Raw genomic sequence first — 23,228 nt, 5'->3', positions numbered from 1 at the left:
TGAACAAATAACAATTTTTTTTATACCTCATTGACATCATTATTGCTTAAAAAAAAGCAAATAAAGCAAATATTGCTTGGTCAAAATTATCATAGAGGAATAAAAATAAAATAGATAAATCTAATGCAAAAAAAATAAATGTATATATCATTTTGACATGAGCCACAGAGGATAAAACTTCTCCGTATTAAATTTTTTAAAGAAACAATACTAATGAACATTTATTTAAATTTATTATTCTCACTTTTCAGAAAAGAGTACATTATTTTGTTCATGGATGTATACGTATCTCCATATATTATATAGTTTTTTGTATGGGGCATATAACATATTTTTCCTACAGCCCCTACACATCCCCCCTACAGACCCTCCATAGCCCCACCACAAATGAGCTGAAATTCGACCGCTTTTATGGTTAAATTAACATTTTTCAGTTCTTACTTAAACCCTCGACAGTCCCTTCACAGCCCCCCACGCCATTCTTCTTGTCTTCCCACAGACCCCCCGCACCAATTTTTTGTCCCTCACAGCCTTTACACACCACTTTTCTTGTCCCTTTACAACCTTTTCTATTAAGTATTTATCACCGCTATTTACAATGTATTAAATTATACTTAGTTTTAAAAATGATAGTTTTAATTTATTTTTGCACCAAAGAGGCAAATAGATAGACCTCTTACATTTTAATATATTGCAGAATACATGTTTCATTATGTAATAATATTAATGATAAGTACATTAGGAATCACAATATGATGATCATCCAATCGTCTTGATTCACTACTGAGTATAAAGTTCTCGGTGCATTCAACTTTTTTTGTGTTACTATTGTTTTAAAACAATGTAACATCCATAATTTTTTAGATGTATGTATGTGACATAACACAACTACGTACCCAAATTATAACGTTACATGATTACTTACTAGTAATAACAGTGGAAGTATCACCTAATTTAAAACGGTTGATTGAATAACCTATTAAATCAGCTATATCATACCCATATAAAGATGGAACTCTCCGTACCTAATTCATAATTTGTAAAATACTTATAACAATACATGTATATACTTGTTTTAAATATATATTATCAATTTTTACATTTTCTAAATGCATCAATGGTTTATACATGTTCAAAACAGCTATAATAATTTTTTTATAACATGTTTACTAAGATATTATAAAAAAATAAATTTTGTTTAAAAAATTAGTGCTTTTTTATTTTGAAAAATTGAGAATGGAATTTTTTAACAATCAATAAAAAAAAAGGTCATGTCATGTATATCTGCTAAATGATATAATATTTATAAATAAAATAATTTTTAATTTATTGCCACAAATATTGCTCATATATCCATGAAAAATATTACGTAAAATCAACTAATTATGTAACAATCTCTTTTCAAACAATATTATCCATTTCTGTTTTTTTTTCTTTTTTCCGCATGAATAAATAAATTTTTTTTTTTGTATCTTGATAAAGCCCCATATAACTGACGATCAGAAAATAAGGGTTCTGTTAAATACAAACCTACATTTTCAAAACTTTTACCTAAAGTTTTGTTTATTGTCATAGCGAATGCTACAACGATTGGAAATTGTTTACGATACGAAATAAAAGGTAATCTTGAGGTGTTTCCTGTGTCTTAAGTTATTCTTGGAATAAAGACTCTATTTTTAATTTTTTTTTCTGTTATTATTTTTCCTTTTATATTATACTGTAATAGTTAATGATTTGTAAGCGTGTTTCATTACACAGTCTATCTGATATACTTTGTTAAGGGGTGCCACCAATGCGGATTTAACAAGGCAGAATTCGCAACCTCGACTAGGCCTGTGTTGCCCGGGTACCCTTGGCAACACTTCCTGTAAAGTATGTACGCGGGTCTTGCTCTCCGAGACACCGCCGGGGTCAAGTATCGCAACGACCTTGGACGTAGTCGCCTCTTGCGTAGACTTTAACACAACACAGGGGGGACAGGGCACACACAGAGGAGAAAAAGCATTCACGAGTCTTATATTGAAGCAAAATATATATTCAAAAGAATCTAAAAAGCAATACAAATTATAGTATACTCGCGGGTGTATGCGTGTGTGTGTATGTATGTATACACGTTCGCCGAGCGCGAATACTCGACGAGCTCGCGGCGCACTCTCGCGAATATGGCAGACACATGGGCTAATCGAGGGCCACTGCCCTTTACAATGAACTGCCTATTGGCAGGTACTTACAGCGTCTCGGGGGTCGCTCCTCAACGATGCCTTGGATAGGCCGAGACCACGGGCGCTGAAAAAGCGGGTACGCAGAGGCTAGTAGGCGTCCCTACTGGCTGCGTTGGTAGGTCACGGTCGTTGGAGCTGGCCTTGGCTCGACCTTGTCAGCAGGGTCAGGAGCTGGGTCAGGGCACCAAACACTACACCGTGACGTCGCACTGGATCACCGCAAAGGGTCACCGATATCCACGGTATCATCGGAAATCGCACTACGCTTCTCGCGTATCAAAAAAACTAAAACTCCACAATTTCGCTTCTCGCGTAAAATTGGAAAAGCAGAACAGCAAGAAATCGCTTCACGCGCGTTCACTGGCCCAAGCTAATCTAGCGCTCTCTCGGCCTTTTCTTCTCCTCTCCTTTCCCTTACCGCTTTCCCACTTAGTCCCTTTAACTCTTTTCCCCCTTTCCTTGCTAACCTACCTGCCCTAGCCTGCTGGTAATGGCCTGACGGTCTCTCACCGTTACAACTTAAATTTCTGAGTAACATCACTATTGTACCAATTTCCAGATTTACTTTATAAGGTGGTAATCCTTCACGAATACTGTTAAACATTTCCACCAAAAATTAAAAAAATATTATAGTCCGATTTATTAGCTTTTTTATAAGTTGCGTTATCTATACTATAGTAAGTTTTAATTTCTCCAGTTAATTTTTCAAAAATTTTGTTATGCAAATAACAGGTGTACTCGATATGTAATGTTAGTATATAACACTTTTCATTGAACAATTATAAATACTAGAAAATATTTAAGAACATACATCATTTGATATCCAATTTTTAGGTATGTTAAAAGTTTTTATTTCCTCTTTCCCAATTTCCAATAACAATTTTAAAAATCCTTTACTGTAAGGACGAATACTGATTCCTAGTTTTAAAATTGTCAACGAGTTCCATAAAAATGAAGATTAAATAGTTTGTTTCGTTATAATTTTTTTGATACCGTTTTTAATCACTGGAAGAATCTGATGAAAGTCACCTCCTAGAATAATTGATTTATTACAAAAACATTTTTCAGTAAAAAGCAAATCACTTAACATTCTGTCAACTATTCCCAATACTTTTTTTGATATCATTAAAGCCTTATCCCAAATAATTGAATCATTTTCTCTTAATTTTCTTTCATCTGCCTTAAATCTTAAAACGGCACTTTATATATTATTCAAATTTAAAAGAAGTCTAAAAGTTCTATGACTTGGCAACTCCATCGGAAAAAAATTTATGCTTTGCCAGTCCATGCCATCGACATAATTTTTTTATTTTAACAAATGAAAAAAAAAAAACAAAGAATTGTACCAACAAAATTTCTTGAACCTCCCAAACCATCTGTGAAAATGATAATATTAATAAATGATAACTTTTATACACCGAGTTAAAAATTTTTTTACTGAAATGCATTTCTTTATCTATATTTTCTTTTCTATTTTCCTTTTTTTCTTTTTTTTTTGAGGTAAATTAAAGCATTGACATGATTTATCTTCTGATACTAAAATTTCATAAATATGTAATACAGCTAAATTATCTTTATTTTCAAGCGAATCCTTCGTAAAAAAAACTTTTCGTTTTTATTTCATATTTAATCACCTTAAACGTTTCCTGAAATTAAAAATCAAGCCAAAAATTGTCTTAATTTATATGGTTTAATGTCTATTAAACCCATTGCAGTTGCAATATCTTTAAAAGTTTTGTATATTATTCCTTGATATGTTTCAATGCATCTGAGCGATGTTGAACTAGTTACTTTATTTGATACGAGTTTGAACAAAAACCTTTTATGATTCTTAGAGATACAATGTTTAATCTACCTATTACAGTATTTCTTATTACATTTTTTTTTCTTTGCGAAATTTTGAATTGATGATTAAAAATGTAGAAATGTAGTATTCTGGAATGTTCCCTTACTTTATGGATTTTGCAAAGTCATCATGTTTATTTATTTTGAACCAAGCTATTAACTGTATTCCGTAGTTTTCTATTTTAATTTCAATGTTATTCTCTTCAAATACAAGGTTTTGTTGGTTTTGATGGTGAACAGCTAAATTTACACCTGTATAACTTTTACCACAAATTGGATATTCTGGCAATCTACATCTACAAGCTGCTTTCTTTAGACGTACATACCTAGCATTATCATAAACTTTAATTTTATGAAATAATTTTTCGTCTTGGCCTTTTACTTTTTGAATTTCGATGTATGCTCAGTCACTACCTTTATGTACGTAGTTATAAATATATTTTAAGCTTTGAATAGATGCACAGAATTTGACGTTCTAAGATATTTATATTTTATTAACAAAAATTCATTATATGGTATAACCATAGAACTATCTACTAAAATTTAATCTTTTCTTAAAAGTTAATAAACAGGTTGTTTGTAAGTATTATTTTTCTTCTATATTTAGAGTAACCATTGGTTTGAAATAAATTTACGTTTGTAAAAGATTTTGGAAAATTTTTTGTACATTTTTTATAAATCATTTTAAAATTTAGTTCTACAAAAGATCCATAAAAAATGTTTTTAATTAATTATGTTGTGAGTTTTGCATTACCAGAAGAAATCCCAGCTGAAATAATTGCATCAATTTGTTTAGGTGTAATAATATTTTTAGTATGATACAAAGTTATTAATATGTGGGCATAAGGTAGACCAGGTTTTAAGAATTCAATGGTATTAACGTATGCTAATACTTTACTGAATATATTTTATTTTTAACGATGTCATCCAAAACTGACATTAATATCAATTTAAATAGTCCAACAGTTATGTATTAAATTTTATTTGCTTCCCTATTTTTAGAAAATTTTAATAAAATTAACTGTATTCTTTTTATGTAGGATTACATGTAACTGTTACAAATAAATCTGGTCTACCACATTTTCTTGTTATAGATATTGCATCTTGATAATGTTCATGCACGTATCTTGGACTTTCAATGTATGTAGAAGGCAGTATAAAAAGATTTTCAAGTTTTTTCTTTCGTCTCAGAATTTTTAGAAATGCTGGATGCACTATTATCAATTGCATTTAATAAGCCGTGATAACCTTGAATGCTCAAATTTGTTTAACTAGATGTCAAAGAATTTAAATAGTTACATTGAATCCTGATGTAAGAATGAATAAAAAGTTGTTGTCAGCCGTACCCCGTATAATAATGGACTAAAATGTATTTCGTTTAGTTTGTAAGACAGTATGTAGGAATAATACTGCAACATAGTTAGTTTCTTATTCTTACTTAATTACTTTTTAAAATAAACTGTACTCTATCCTAAATCTTCTAAGAGAAAAAATAATGGAAATACAAATAAACAATGCGTACAAATATATGTAAATGTACGCATAGGCTGAGATATACATGTAGTACACTATAAAGAGACTTAGTACTATTATGAATCTTATTAATGATAATTGTTTCTAATGAGTATCACAAGAAATTCTATTAAGAATAAATTTTGTAGAAAATACTTAAATAAATGAACTTTTCTGCTACAAAAAAAAGTTTTTAAATTTTTAATACATAAATGATTAATAACAATTAACATTCACCAATAAAAGTTTTCCAATTTATACATCATGTTTTGTATTGTAATTAAAAGAGCCATATTGGTTTTGTATCATAACTAATTTTTTTTCAATTTTCTGGATCAAAAATATAAAGGTTTAGTCAAACGCTTAAAAATATTTTGTTTAAAAAAACGTATGACAAAAACTTTCCTTGAAACTATATTTTTTATTTCTCTTAATTTTAACAGTCTTTTTAAAAACAATTCTCTTCTAATTCTTGCGTCTTGGTGATTTAACTTTTTGGCAATTTTTTAGCGAAATCTCATTCTCGTATTGAATAGGACATGTTTATGAATTAAATAAGTCGCATAAATGTTTACCCATCGATAAATTAGATTCATTTCTAATCGTGCATCATAATAGTTGGCATTGACTGAGAAATCTTCATAATTTTAAACGTAGCAAATGAGAAGAGAAAGTTACCGAGACCTCGATGGTGAAATTGGTAGCAGTCTTTCTTTGCAAAAAATGTGGTCCAGATTTGAGGCCTGGTCAATTGGACAGTTTTTTCACAAATGAGTAGTTTTACTTAAAAAGTAAATTGTCCAAGCTAACTAGAAGTGAATAGGATGTGTTGATAAATTATTTACTTGCATGGATACTTATTTAATGATAAGTAACATAAGTTTTTAATAGTTATGTCTCATAAAAACTACAAATAACCGATTTAAAAAAAAACAAAGTGTAAAGCAATAATATCGAAATTTTGAGTTTGGGATTCATTCGTAGTCGTAACTAATTTTAAAACTAAAGGAAATAGAATTCTGTACTAACTTAAACGTAAGAAAGATATGTTTTTTGTAATAAATGTTATTTCTGGAATTAATTCTTTAGATCTTATTTTTGTTCTATTTGTTATTTCACCCTCATTATCAATCCTAGGTAAACTTGTTATTTTTAATGTTGTATCATTACGTTAACTATCTACTTTCTTTAAATTTTTAAGTAACGTAACTTTAGCTTTAAGTTTTAAATTTAGATCATGTGATGGTGAGCTTTCACGAAAATAATTAAAAATTTTTATTGGAAAATCTATGTACTTATTTTTGTCTGATTGATTAACATCTTCGTATGTGACATAATTTATACTGTTATAGGTTGTTAATTTAATGTTAACATTACTACAAGTCTTATTATTTAATAAAAATGTATACCCAGTGTAAAAAATAAGTATTACGCTGTTCGTAAAAAAATTAATTTCCTTACCGAAAATTTTTGAACACACCTTTTTAGTTCTCCACTTTTATGGTACAATAAGTGTTTTAATTATTCCTTTTCGTATTTCTAGTATATTTAAAAAAATATTCGTCCGTTCAAATATTGTTAATTTACATTTTAAAAATTTCAAATATTCACTGAAGTAATATAGATTTCATCGTTTTAGCAGTTACCTTGCATCTATAACTAATTTCTCACACTGTTTCAACTAGTCAAAAATCTCCTTCTGCTATTATAAGTATTCTTAAAACAAGTTCTTGGATTACCTCAATCTTGTTAAGTTTAGTCAACTATTTTTTAGTTAAAAATAAAAGAATTGTGAAAGAAGAAAACGCAATAAAAATCAGTTATTGTATTTATACAGTATTGACATTTTTTCTTAATTCTGAAAATTCTGAAAAAATGTGAGAAAATTGTGTATACAATAATTAACTCATTTTAGGTATATGAAATTAATAATAAGTGAATAAATGTTCTTTAATGCTCATCAAGCTGCTCTGCTAATATACGAACTGTAAGATAAAATGAAGCAATTGGTTTTTCATTGTTGGGCCCACTCATACCAGAGTGGGTAAGGGGCTCGCCAAGTTTGCAAGAGGTCAGAGGTTCAAATTTATTTGGGAGCTGTTCCACCTCCGTTACACTTTTTTTCAAGGTTGGCAATCTGAAATCGTTGATTTTCTTCGCAGGGCAGAACACGCCTATATAAGTATAACTTCAAAATGGTGGACTGCTTATTACAAGCAGAAGTTCAGGGCTTTAAAGTTCTCTTTAAAATGAATAGAATTCAAGGGTACAAAGTGTCCTTCTCTTTTTTTCTCTTAAAAAGTGAGGTTATTGTAATAAAAATTAAAGTAAAAAAGTAAAGTAAAAAAACCTGACTGCGGAGCCCCACTTGTATGTGTGGGTGCGTGTGTGTGTGTGTAAGCGCGTGTGCGCACGTGTGTTTTGACCACAGTTGACTCATGTAGTCAATATTATTGATGACAGGGTAAATATTAGCACAAAAAATATATTATTTAGATGTCTGCATAACTTTTTTATATCATTAATATAAATATAATAACAGTAGTTAAGCTTTTTTCTCTTAATTTTTCGTGCAGCAATCCCTTATTGATGCTTTTGTTAACAGAAATAATGTTTTATAAATTCCTGGTGTTCTCGTCGAATTTATTTAAATTATTTGCTACATGACGTTTTGATGAATCAAAGAAAAGTTAGATATGACATATAAAATAAAGGTGTAGTGTTTAAAAATTACTCTGCTACGTTGAATTTTCAGCCCTAATCGACGTTTTCACGTCGACGAGAGCCTGTCCCGATACAACGCACTAAAATCACCTCAGAACGCCTACAACCCCTTTCGCACCTCGTTCCGCACCACTGTGTGGCTCAGCTCTGCTCTCCCGACGTAACTCTCCACCTAGAGGAGGCCCCACCGTGGACTGTCTGTCTGGAGGCAGACAATTTCCGAGAGAAATGACCAGAATACCAATGTTACCCACTCACACAAATAAATACACAAATACAAATTTTACCTTTAGTCTACTCTTTATTTCATTCACAATAGATGAACACTGCAAGAGAATGACACTATTTCTGGCGCTGATTCGCAAGTCACAGATTTCATACACACGCTCCTACACTCATACACCCACACCCACCCACCTGCATACATGCATACGCATACCTAAAGTTCCCCTCATGCGACCTAGAGAACGGCTAACTTCAAGGTTACAACAACCTGGATCGATCATGGAAACACTGGGCCACAACGCAACGCCTTCGATCACGAGCTACCTCCTGCATCAACTCGTCAATGAGAACACACACTATACATCCTTTGTTTGTTTGCCGGATCCTACCGGCGGCCTTACCAGCTGGTCTGCTGAGTCTTAGATAATGCTGTAAACTCGCTTACACACATACATTCTCCACGACGTCCTACCACAACGGTCAGCCGGCTCCTCACCGACTGCCAAGACTCAGACAACGCTTTACTTCAAATGCTCATACACATACATACGCACACATACACTCGATACACCTATTTAATGCGCAGTGATACAGTTTCCGTCACCCCAAATGCATCGGCTTACCCACGATTTGAGCGATCACGCCCACTAAGCTCTCTTCCCCGAACCAAACATCTTCTTCTCAGACAACCTGATTCTTGCTCTCACGTAAGTGTTCTCTCTCTTCTTCTACTTTATTCTCACTCTCTTTGGCTTCTTCACTCTCTTAGTAAACTCGACCCCTCATTTACACTCCTTACTCTTCTCCGTAACCACAAAGAAATCCACAGTACCTTCAACCACACACACTCATTTACACACCTGATGTTAACCGTTACCCTCGATGCATCCTACACCCGAACAACGTCACCTCAACGGCACATACTATGTCCCTCTCCCCTACTTTCCCACTGGTCGCTAACCTTACCTCGCACTACGTGAATTATCTCCAGACCACCATCTCCAGGGTAGATATCGGCGTCGTGTCCTTACGATGTCGCCCACTGCCATCCTGCCTCTCGTAATTGCGTAGTCTCCAGCCAGGCTGCAGATGATGCATCCCATAGACCACTATGAGATGGTGATGGACGTAGGTTGGACGAAGTTTTGATGGCGCACACGCTCTACATCCTTCTTTTTCGAAGGCCCGTAAAGAAATCCTCTCAGTCCTACTGCTTCATAATCTCTTCTATCTCTTTTTTCCCATTTTCCTCTCATACGACCTAGCTCGCACACGTCTCGTTTTTCCTCTTAACTACACGTATATACACACACACTTCCTATTCCCGAAGCATTACAATTTTACAAGAAACACGGTAAAAATACAGTCAATAATTACAATAATCGCTACAAATCAACAACCTATCTATTTTCCCACCAAGCTACAGACTCACACTTAAATGTACACATACATAAAGACCCGGGCATACAGTATGAACGTTAACATCACTTCGTTCTTTAATTACACATTTATTCTTATTACTCTCACTTTTCTCGCTCGCACTTCTCTTTGCTTGTCTCACTGGCTATGTGTCTTCGTCATCCTCTCCTCTTTTCTCGCATGAAAAATAACGAAAAATAAATACACGTACGCAGGGCATGAAAACGAGCCTAAAATATCAAATTTTACATCGAGTCAAGTTTTGGTGTTTTTCGGCTTAAAATGAAGAATGACCCTGTCATAACTCAACCGATTTTGCTGAAATTTTACATATCGATTTTTGACACTTTCTAGATGATTTTTTATATAGTTTTTATCTTACAAAAGATTAATAATAAAAGCTATAAATAAGCTTAAAAATTTACAAAATTACGCTAGCTTTGCGCTTAAGTTTATTTGAATCTGCTAGGTGGCGTCGAAGGAAATCGAAACAACTTGCAACTAAAGTAAATAAGTGTGATTATAAAATGCCACAGCAACGTGCCAAATATGCAGTCGTTCACCAACAATACAAGGAGCCCAGAGCTAGAAGTCATGCAGCTGGGTGTCATGGCTACCGACGACACTGTTCTCTAGTAAACATCAAGCCAGGAAGAACAAACCTGAGTTCAGGCAGTCACAACACCCTTCTCACTGGTTCGTAGAAACGGCATGTCCACAGAGAAGGTATCCTCCAGGCCCACTTTTTCAAGTACTGATAAGCGCTTGGTTATCTGGAAAACGACCCGAAGACGAGATATTGTTTGGTCAGTGGCATACCTTCCTCCAGCGCGGTCTCCGTACACAGAGACTCCAAGGCAAATAGTCAAGCTACCCACACAGCCAGCTCTCCATCATCAAGGATAACAATAAGAAATGGCTAGAAGTAACACTACTGGTCCTTTTCAGGGCCATTATAAATATTTATGTTTCCTACTTAACAATCAATCTCATCTGATCTCCTTAGGGCCACCTAACGTTAAACTGCCTTGACCACAAATGCATGTTTACTACCATTTCCGGCAACGATTTGTCAACTAAAAGACTAAGTAAAGCCGGCCACTATTGAGCATAGTCAGTCATTCACTAGCAGACATCACGAGCAGAATTGTTTGTCGCAAGTCTGGGAACCCCAGTAAACGAGAGCCGTACATTACATTACTCTCTTGACCTTATAAGCATTCAACCAGAAATTACCGATGCTCTCCGATGTCTGCATTGGGCGAACCTAATAGCTATAAAGAAAAAAGAAACCTTAGTAAACGAGACAGTCTCCAACTGGCAAGCATCACAAACCAATCTCCTCACCTTAGATTACCAAAATGACTGAGTTCTAAAAAAAAAGTGCTTTAGACACCAACGTGACAGCGTGACACCAGAAAATGTTGGCAAAGAGCTCTACAACTAGCTCTAACGCTTCAGACAAGTCAAGAAAGAGTTTAGCTTACCGGTCCCTTTGAGGGCCATCGGACGTTAAATAACTTTTCCAACAAATTCATTACAACCTAACAAAGTTGTCAAAAAATAGCCTTTGGGGCTCACAAAAGTTTCAACCATGCTTATAGCCACAAAATAGCGAATTGGAATTAAAATTTTGAATGCTTCAAGTGTTCAGAACTTTTGGCGTCAAGAAACTGACACAGAAAATTCATCGAGTTTGAAAGAGCAGCGTCAAAATCGACAAATAAAGAATTTGTAACGTGAGAAATCAGACTTCCATTATAACCATGATAGTACTCACTTTCATCTTCCAGATTTATAAATAGGTAGAATAATGTGTATTTGTGTCTATTGTGGCAATAGAAAATGAAGGGATTCAGCTCCAAGACTTTGTTGCTTTGGTAACAAAGCTTTAAAATTGGAAAAAATAATTTTATAATTACATATTTTTTGTTAGTCTTAATTGCTTACGGTATGAACAAATATGTGTGTGTAACTTGTTTACAGAAGCAAAATTATGGATGCAATCATGAAAAGGTGCATGTATGATAAGTGTGTATGTGTACTTTTACTGTGCAAGTGTGTAACTGTGTACACGTCTTCCTACGCGCATGTGTATAAAATATAGTAGTCAATGTTTATACTGTAGACACTGGTTAATATAATTATTTTAATAAAGGACATCAACAAATAATTTTTGCATGTATGGCAGATTAATGCAGATGGCCAGTATTGATTACGCAAGTTTATTCAATATGGTATAACCTCAAAATCGTGTAATTATTGTAGCAAGTCAGTAATGTAGCTTGCTATGTTGACTACTGACAACACTCCACTTTACTGGACAAGTAACTCACGTCGAATTTGATTCTAAATCACCATGATAAGCAAATGCCAGGAATACAAGGCATTCTAAACGCCAACGTCTTCAGCGTAACATTAAAAGATGTCTTGCCGAATCACAGCTTGCCCTAATAATTATAAGTTTAAAAGTTGTTAAAACTATTAAGAGGTTAATAGTGTTTTTACTACAGGGATCCAGAGAAAACAACCCTAAAGATCTTGGCTAGCCTCATCAACTGGAATTTTATTAGCTTTCTTCTCAGAGATCCATCTGAACGTCATACCTACAGAGGGAGTATTCTTCAGGCTCACTACCCTGGCCAACTGTACACAGTTGGTTATCTGGGAAATTACCTGTAGACGATATATTATCTAGCAAGTAGCAGCCAGCGTACCATTCTCCAGCATGGTCTTCGAACGTAGAGACTCCGAGTGTAAGACTCAAGCTGCATGCATCTGGCGCAACATCATCCAGAATAATAATATGAAATGACTGAAAATATGACCACCTGGCCCTTGTTAGGGCTAGCATAAGTATTTACGTTCCCTAAAAAACTATCAATCTCATCGTATCCTTTTGGTACCATCTAACGTTAAACTACCTAGCCAACAAATACATTTTCACTATCATTTTCAACAATGATTCCTCGACTAAAAAAAAAATAGAGTCAGCTGCTATCAGACCCAGTCTGTAATTTACAGGCAAACGTCACGAGCAGAGTTTTTCGTTGTGACGCCAAAAACCCTGGCTACCAAGGACACTATATGATACTCTTAAGCAGAGATGAGTACAAGGATTGCTTAGTAACACGACTTTTTGGCACTTATCGGGGCAACCCGCTGCAGCCAGCCGTCGTACCAAGGCGCACATTTTTCGAGAGTGCGAGACTCGTATCGAACAGCGTGTGCCTACGAGTAGAGGAGTGGATTCGCGTGGAAATGAGCATGTGGTTGCACATTTTAAAAACACGTAAAAGGGGTATACTGAATATGTGCCTCCAAGGAGAGGAGCAGAAATGTCGACGAGCTACATATCTGAGAGCACAGCCAAAGCAAGCGACGACACGAGTCTTTCTCTTCTGACTGAAACCATATATATGCTGTACAAATTTAACTGACTCTTGCTCTCTTGCTCTTGCTTCAATGTTATAAATCAACCTGATTTAATTAAACCGTGGAACTAAATGCTCACAATTACATGCACAGAATTTGATTTCAAAACTTTTTCTTTATTCTTCCCGTACATTTTTACTTATTTTTAAATCCAGTATCATTTTCAAACAAAATTCAGCTATTTTTTTGAGGGTGGCAGTTTAGCTATGAACACTAATTTACTATTTTTCTTCATCATAATTATTAAAAACTGTAGGACAACCTCTGGAGGATATCCATGAACATATGTAACTTTAAAATCTTTATCTCCCGAAGTTGTAATAGCTAAGATGGTTAAGGCTTATGCCGCTGCTCGCATCGTTTTGCCATCTAAGGATCGATTCTGACTGTCGGCAGTTTTATTTTTTTGGTTGATGTGATTTATCATTCTAATTAAAAATTTTTTTTTCATATTTTATTTGAATTGATAAATAAAGTAACAAGCGCCCTTTTTCCTGTCCATTGATATAAATATATTATTAATACTTATTCTATTAGATAATTTAGTAAGTTGATACTTCTCGTTGGCAAGGCCATTTTGTAATTTCATAATAATCAAATAATTTTTTAGGATGAGTGTAATTTTTACATTTTCAAACTCCCAAGAAATTATTAACATCCAACGTAAAAGAGAAAAAATATAAAGGCACAACACACAAGTTACTCAAAACTTACTCAAGTTTTATTTTCCACCTTTTGTTATAAAAAATTTTTAGGTATAGCAGCTATAACTGTCGTATTGATTAAAAATATAATTTTAATTTTAATTATAAAATGTGGATTTTAGACCAAAGATTTAATTAGCGTATGTAAATATCAAAACTTAATACCTTCAAAAATTATGTAACAAGAATCTGAAGAGTAATAGAAAACAGATCTTATAGATTGAGATTAATTTTTTGATTAGCAGTTAAAGCTTGATGTTTTGCGTACTATTATAAATACGAGCTACTCAGCTAAAATTCATTATTGGTCGAAATTATTAAGGTAAATCATTAGCCTCCGAGTGTACTGCAAATTACTGCATGTTCAAATTTTTATTAGTAAAAACGTTTAACAAACATAATAGAAAACATTTTTGTAACATTTCAAAATCGTTCTAAATCCCAAATTAAGTATATAACTTAGTCCTAATTTCAGACTGCAAAAAAAAATAATGAAACAGCATTTCGATCAATAATTAAATGAAATCAATTGGCAAGTTTTCAAGGCATAAGAATTTTTTTTTAAAAGTATAATTTATTTGTTAATAAAAAAAAAAAATTCTTAAGACTCTAGGATGATGCAGAATAAAAAGGATTTAATTTTTTACATTACGGCGTTAAGAATGGTGTTTTTTGTTAATACGTATTTTCAACGATTTTAACGGATAGCTTAAGGGTGTGTTTACAACCGTAAGATTATAATAACTGTGTATTTAGATAAATAGAAATATTGATCAGAACAGCTTAATCATTAAAAAAAAAAAAAAAAAAAAAACTAAAAATTAATGAAAGTTATATATAAGCTTAAAACTTTTATTTTTTTGAAATTGATTCTGTAATTTATAAGTGGTTGTAACCACAAAATAAAAATTATAGGGAACGTTATAAATACAAACTACAAAATACAATATATGTTGCAACAGGCCACTTTTGTTGAGGGTGGTTCGAGGCTAAATAATATCAGACAGAAGACTTCAGCTTAGAGGTAACTGAATAATGTTAAAACTTAATGGGAATTTTTAATAACTTCGCAATATTTATTCAAACTTAAACGAAAAACAAAATACACATCGTATTCTCAGCTTCAATGCTCGATTACTTATTTTAATAATCAAAACTTATTTCCGATGGTTTATAAAACAACAATTAACGCCATATAAAATAAACTTTGTGTGTTTCAAAGATTGACGAAAAAGTTATACAAATAAAAATGAACCTTATGTGTTTCAAAGATTAACGAAAAAGTTATACAAATAAAAATAAACTTTGTAAATTCACCAAATAAATTTATTAAAGGTCATCGCATGATCTGATCAAAGAATCCATATTCACACTTGAAAAATTGTAACAAAGGATCGCATCACCTTGGATTACAAGAAAAATCTGTAATCGATTCATGAACACTTTTGTGGAATCTTCCCTATATATCGCCGTTCGCCACTACCTAACCCTTCTCGGTCAAACTTGTTTTTCTCAAAGTTAGGCTTACAAACTATTCACTCACGAGAACTCAAAACACAATTCTATTAATACAAAAATAAGAAATAATAAAGGGTAAGGTAATCATATGTTTAAAATTATTATAGATGAAAGTAACATCATAGAAATGCACCGCGGCTCATACTCTACAGTTTTAATCAAAAGAAAAGAAAAATCCAGAGGCAGCGTACACATACAGCCCGTGCCACTAGGCAGACCATAACACGAGAGCGTCGTTTACCCAATCAAATACTCATCAAGAAAAAAAAAAATTGATTCCCAACAAACGAAAGTTCCTCAAGAATGATAAAAAAGCGGTCGGAAGGTCACCTATCGGTTGACTAAACAGCCGGGGATTTCAACCTGCCAACTGAATGGTCTCAGTAAGTGAGATCAACGCTTATCATACTTTATTTAAAAAACAGAAAAGATACTTTGATCCTACCAACCACTCGAATAATAATTCCCAAAGAAACGCAACATCTGATCAAGAAAAACACAAGGAAACACCGGGGATCTTCCTCAAAGCCAAACCACTGCGCACCGAGAAACTTAACACACAAAGAAAATAGCCCTCCTTTGTTACCAGTCGCTGACTTAGGACCACCACTTGGTTAAATGAATTAAGCAATCAGGGAGATTTTCTGTCTCGATTCTGCTCATCAACAAAAGTTGATGAGAAGATGATCCCAGCAGACAAAGGGCACACTTACTATTTTTCGACCGTGCAGCAGTGTGTAGTGATGCTGTTAGCTTCTTTTTGGAGAGTTCCGGCGGCAAACGAGAAGTGCTGGCTGTCCGACACGGGCCCCTGGTTAATGGCTGTGTTGTCCCCTTGGGCTTACCGACTCTAACTGCCTACCCGAGCTCTCTTAAGCGAGCTCCTCTCCAGCGAGGCCCCACTCCCGGACCGCTACCCAACGCCGCCGTCATGATGCGCCTTTCTTACCAACTCAATTCTAGCACATTCCCCATGCTAGATTGTCCCTTAACGCTCTCGTGCACACACACACATAAGGCATCCCTATATGTGAACTCTCAATAAGTGCAGACAAATATTCTTGTATAATTATATGTATGTTCTACTTTGCTGGTGGTAATCACATTTGATGTTACTACAAAAGGGTTAGTTGTGTCTTGTACCTTCGAACTTTTCCTCTTTTACGTTGGATGTTAATAATTTATTGGGAGTTTCAAATTGTAAGAATAACACTTATCCTAAGAAATTATTTTATTACTATGAAATTACAAAATGGCCTTGCCAACGAGAATTATCAACTTACTTCATTATTTAATAAATTAAGTATTACAAATACATTTACTTTAATGTACAAAAAAAAAGGTGTTTGTAACATTATTTTTAAATTTAAATACAACATAAAAAAAAAAAAAAAATTAGAATGATAAATCACATTAACAAGAAAAAAAAAAAAAGAAAAAAATCTGCCGACAGTCAGAATCAATCCTTAGATGGCAAAACAATGCGAGCAGCGGCATAAGCCTTAACCATCTCGGTTATCATAACTTTAGGGGATACAGATTTTAAAGTTACAAATGTTCATGGATATCCTCTAGAGCTTGTCCTACAGTTTATAATAATTATGATGAAGAAAAATAGTAAATTAGTGTTTATAGCTGAACTGCCACCCTTAAAGAAATAGCTTAATTTTTTTTCAAAATAATACTGGATTTAAAAATAAGTATAAACGTACAGGAAGAATAGAAAAAAAAGTTTTGAAATTAAATTCTGTGCATGTAATTGTGAGCATTGAGTTCCACGGTTTAATTGAATCAGATTGATAAATAACATTGATGCAAGAGCGAGAGGGCAAGAGTTAGTTGAATATGTACAGCATTTATATGGTTTCAGTCAGAAGAGGAAGACTCGTGTCGTCACTTGCTTTGACTGTGCGCTCAGATATATAGCTCGTCGACATTTCTGCTCCTCTCCTTGGTGGCACACATTCAGTATACCCCTTTCACGTGTTTCCAAAATGTGCAACCACATGCTCATTTCCACGCAAATCTACTCCTCTACTCGTAGGCGCACGCTGTTTGATACGAGTCTCACACTCTCGAAAATGTGCGCCTTGGTACGACGGCTGGCTGCAGCAGGTCACCTCGATCAGTGCCAAAAAAATGTCTCACCTCGTAACATTGGCGTTAGCAATCTCTCTGCTTATCTCTGTCCTAACTATAAGCATTTAACTAGGAATCACCTATCCTTTTCAAGGTACACGCTAGGCAAACCAAACAGTGAAGCTATAAAGGAAAAATAGATTACTTAAACGTCTGAGTTTTACAAAACTTAGTTCTACAACAGTGTCTCTGGCGTAATACCAGGAGACGTTGGGAAAAAGCTCTATTACTAGCTCTAACATTTCAGACGTTGCAGTTTTTATTCTAGTCACTCTAGTGCTACAATAGCAGGCCTGAGTTAGATTCAGAAAGTCACGTTTGCTGTAAATTTCAGTCAAAGAAGAGTTTAACTCACCAGTCCTTTTTAGGGCTATCTGACACTGAACTATTTTGCCAACAAATATATTACAACTAAACAAAGTTGACAAAGAACAGCCAATAGGGTTTACAAAAGTTTTAACAGTGGCTATAGTCGCAAATGGAAAATTTAGAAGGAAATATTAAATGCCTTAAATGTCTACAATTTAAGGTTTCAAGAAACTGACACAGAACATTTTTTAAGATGGATAAAGTTACGTCAAAATTTACAAATAAAAAATACATTACGTAAGAAAACTGCTTTTCATTATAACACCAGAAGTAATAACTTAAATCTTCCAGGTTTTTAATAGGTAGTATAATATGTATTTGTATTTATTGTGTATATAAAGAATAGAGAGATGAGACTAGAGGATTTTGTTCATTCGAAACAAATTACCATGGCAAAACATTAATTACGCGTAAAATATCTCAATTATTTTATGAAGCGCTCATCCAATAACATCAATATGCACTGCTTCATCCAAGAATAAGAAGAATCAACAATTTCAGCATTCTATACTGCATACAATATCCATTCATAATATTGTACATAATTTTGACAGTAACTTGTACCTCATAAAAATTGGGGAGATTGGCAGTTTTAATCATCAATTTTCGTATTATTTTTGCACCACAACTGGGCTCATCTCAATTAAAAATAAATTGGTTAAGCTTTGACTGGTCGTTTAGATCAATGCAAGAGTATCAAAACACCTTGCTTATACCAATATTCACCTTTTCTATTTCATCAAGTACTCTAAAGTCACTATAAAGGTTGGAGAGTCAATTCTGTTGCGTCTTTTAAGCAAATGAAAAACTTAACTCGGTGATTAAGCTGCGTGTTTAAAGCATGCATTCCAAGCCTATGTAAGACTTAGTTCAGTGACTAAGCTGTGAAAAAAAAGTTCAAGCAAACCAAGTCACTGTAGGCTCACCTCAAAAGTAAATTAAATAGGAACCAAAAAAAAAAAGGACCGTTAACTTAGATTGCGGCATGAAAAGCAGCAGCAGTCTACTGCATCACATAACAGAAAATTTAAATAGTAGGTCAATGTGAGCTCAATGTGAGCCACAATGACACCACTTCATATATGTTGTTTGGTGAAACCTAACACCACAACGCCAAGCCAATGATTTAAAAAAAGTGTATACTGCATATTAGTAAGAGCGAATAATGCCTTAGAGCCGACGGTTTGTTACTGACAAATAAAAAACAAATTTATTCGTATGTGGAACGAATATTTAAGCTCTCTTCTTCACTTTGAAGTTCGGACGTAACAATAAAAATTATTTAAAGAAAAATTTGTTTAAGATTTCAGGCCTAAATTTTTTAAATGCTTTTTTGCAAATAAGTATGTAGAATATAAAGATTATAAAACAACACATAATTAAATAAAATCTTTAATAAATAATACAAGTGCAGTAGAAGTTTTTCTTGTCTTGCAAACAAGAAAAAAAAAGACATGAATTCTTGGGTCCAATTGATTTTTATCATAAGTTTATACTACAAATTTTTTTTTTTTTTTATTCATCACATAACTTATTAAAAAAATATGTCCAGTTCACTGGTCAAAAAATGTCACGATTATTTTGAAAAAATAAAGTATTACTATTTCCAAAGCTAATTTTATAGATTTTTGATCCAAATGTTCCAATCGAAATTTTTACTCGTGCAAGTGTTAAATGAGAAGGAGCTGTGCTTAAACAAGATGAAAATGGATACATCCAGCCAGAGGCTTATTTTTCAGGAAAACTAGCAGAGACTTAAAAGAGGGAAAAAGCATTTTTTCTCAAATGTTTGGCTCTAAAAAAGACGGTGAAATGCTTACAGCATTGGCTCATGGACAAAGAATTTACTATATATTGCGATTGTAAACCATTTAAAAACATAAACATAAACTTGAGAAAGGATAAGGAATTATAATACAACCTTAGAGAATAAAACCAGAAACCAGACTGTTTAAGTAAATACCATGTTCCAGACCATTATAAAAACATAAATATTTTTTTTTAAGCAATAAATTTCATAAATATAGAGGATGTAGTAAAATGACTTGAACAAAAATTTACATATGCAAAACAGAAAAATAAATTAGTATTAAATATTAAATTTATGACGATAAAGCTAAAAAGATAAATGAAATCATATTGTCAGAGAAGTTAAGCAAAAACTTAATAAAAAGTTTGCATGGAAGTAACTGCTATTTGGGAAGAACTCAATAGACAAAAACAAATAATACTGACTTTTGTGGAAAAACTTAATTGAAAATATAAAAAAAAACTTGCGAAAACTGTAAAATTTATATTAAAAAAAAAAATTAAAAATAAAATTGATATTAAATTTATAGTCTTTCATCAGTTGGGACTACAGAAGTATTCTTTTAAAATCGTATCTATAAACATCATCAAGGGTTTTCATGGGTCACGCTTAACAAGACAATATCTGAATCTTTTGGGGAATCATTATACTAGATACGCCTCTATTTCAACTTCGAAAAATCCAAATTGTAACGACTTTACTGAATTAATTGAAAATATAACAAATAACTACGATATTAAACTTATCATATCGAATTCATACACTAAAATAAATTCTTAAAAGTATAAAGACTTTGTAAACACGACAAAAAAAGCTCTCGTTGGTGCGCAGTTTTTAAATGGGACTTTGATATCTCCAGTGAAACACCTTGCCAGTTAAGCTGACATTTTGTGCACCAACGGTGCATCGGGTCCACTCGCTACTGTGTAGCCTTTCCCTGAAGAAGACTCCATGTTCCTGGGATCACTCCTCGCTGGCAAGGCCAGCGATCTATGCCTGGCGCATTGGATCCATTAATCCCTACCTCCTATCACTGTTTTGCATTCATCCAGACCCGAAGACCTGTGGGGCAATAAAAAAAACCCTGGAATTACTCTGAAGGAAAGTTCCACGGAAAAATTTGCCCCAAAACAGCCAGGATTACATAGGAACTTTTCCCGATGGAAAAAGTCTTTGGAAAAATCTGCATTCACCAGGAATCGAATCCACGATCCCTAGAACAGCGTTGTATCAGTAACAAGCACGCTTACCACTGAGCCAACGCTGCTCTTTATGTAAGATGTATTTTTATTATTGTCTAATTCTTATGACTATTTAACAACTTTATGACTTTTCCTGTCTTGTAAAAGTAATACTAAAAAAATACCCGGTAATGTCAAAGAGAACAACTTTTTCTTAGAATAAATTAATGAGTTTAAGTCTCATACAAAACTTCCTTACCTGTAATCTGAACCGATGTTGAAAATAACTTTTTGTTTGTTCTCAAACCTTTAATCAAAAATATATTTTTGTTAGTAAAGCATATAATTAAATAAAAATTTTCATGCAATACATTTTGTTATTGTCTTATCATTTGTTTCTTCACGATTACTTTCAGGTATAGGTACATTAAAATTTTTACACGTCTCTGCCTTTTAAATCTTGTTCTACTTCATTTGTGCACTATTTTCCTCGTTACTTAAAAAATATTCTTAAATATAATTTTTATACTTATTCTAAAGTTCATGACCTACAATATTTTCCGAAAGTAAAAACCATGAATTTTGATTTGAGAACCGTACCTCAAGCAACCCATTCTAATAGTAGTTGCTTTAAAATTTTTCTGTCAGCTACTTAATAAGTTTTCTAGTGGTAAATGGATTTGTCTAATTTTCTTATTTGGAAATTATTTTTTGTCTGTTTTAAAGATAGATTAAAAGATATGTAATTCTATAACTGCTGCAACATATTAAAAATTCCTGTAACCTTCATGTGGCTTTCATGGGAATTATGTATCTGCCATCAATGTACTTTGTATTTTTACCATAGTTATTAAAAATTGTATTTTTTTCTGAATTGACGAAATGCTGATTTATTATATGACCTTCTTTAGAACTACAAGACATATTTCATTATTTATTTTTCACTCAAAAGCAATTCACGCAGCAATTGAACTATATACTAAAAATAAACTGTGAGAAAGGCAAGGGGGCTATATAAATACGTAAGGGTAGTGACGAGGCTCGAGGAAAGCAAGAAGTGTAAAAAAAAGAGAAGAAAACTTATCAAATACATAAAAAACGAGCATTCAATAGTCAATAACTTTTCAAAATTACATGATGGGGTGAGGGGGATAAGAAGGGGCTGAAAAGTATACAAATAAGCCATTGTAGAACTGTATACAAACAAGAATCAATATACTTTCTCATATTAGGTTTTTCTGAAGGAAAAACTTTTAACCTATTTGTCTTGACTCCCCCTACTTTCATCCCTGCCATAAACTCCACCCCAAACGCTTTCTAAAAAATAAAGAAACAATCGATTACTTTGCAGTTATTTTAAACAAGACAAATAATTTTTAGAGCCTATCTTTTTTTACCTCTCCGTAGGCACCTAAATAATTTAATAGGTTTTCCTACGATCTTCATTTGCCCCACCTAGCTATAAATCTAGAATACATGCCACCATTAAAGCACCTCACAATTAAGAAAAAAATTTAATAGAATAAAATAATATATGACTATAATTAACATTAATATTAAGAAACAAACTTGGTATTGTAGAGCATGTCTACTTAGTAACATCTCTTTTTCATTCAATCAACACTTTACTGTCCTGCTGACAGCCTCTTCAGGATTAAAAATCAACAATTATTACAGAATACAATTTAGCGAAAGTTCAAAAAAAGTAAAACAATTAATTTATAGATATCCACATACACAATAATATACTAGAGAATAAAGATATCTCATACTATTGTTTAAATGTTTGGCAAGCACCCCATACGATCTGCATCTAAGTAAAAAGGTGTTTTTAAACTTAATTTTGGCTAATTTGTAAGAGATAATAATATACTGTTCAAAAAGATTTAAAAAATATGAATTTAAGATTCGTTGTAATGAACAAAAAAAAGCTGGAATTGAATAAAAAGGGTTACCGTTTAACTTTGAAACTGTAGTGTCTAAAGTAAGAAATTCAGAGATGTCATCTTAAACTAAGGTATCGTTGTAAGCCATAAAGAAGCTCAGCGCCAGAAAAGTCTGAAACGTGTGAGTCCATCTTCCTAACCACAGTTAATATCTTTTGTAAAAACTACACCATGTAGTA

The 23,228-nt window shown here is 33.1% G+C and overlaps 1 protein-coding gene across 1 annotated transcript in view; it reads right to left on the bottom strand.

Annotated features, from left to right (window-relative positions):
• The window catches only part of LOC106644195 (regulator of G protein signaling 7), a 750,859-nt gene that overhangs the window by 607,524 nt on the left and 120,107 nt on the right, over nucleotides 1–23,228 (bottom strand). The window contains exon 3 of the mRNA XM_089597569.1: nucleotides 21,363–21,410. The gene's annotated coding sequence lies outside the window, so the exon portion shown is untranslated. The remainder of the gene's footprint in view (nucleotides 1–21,362; nucleotides 21,411–23,228) is intronic.

This window comes from Copidosoma floridanum, unplaced genomic scaffold, assembly GCF_036245765.1.
Source record: "Copidosoma floridanum isolate Cflo_tuat_1 unplaced genomic scaffold, Cflo_Japanese_pri ptg000034l, whole genome shotgun sequence".
Lineage (NCBI taxonomy): Eukaryota > Metazoa > Arthropoda > Insecta > Hymenoptera > Encyrtidae > Copidosoma > Copidosoma floridanum.
This window is presented reverse-complemented; position numbering and strand designations above follow the sequence as displayed.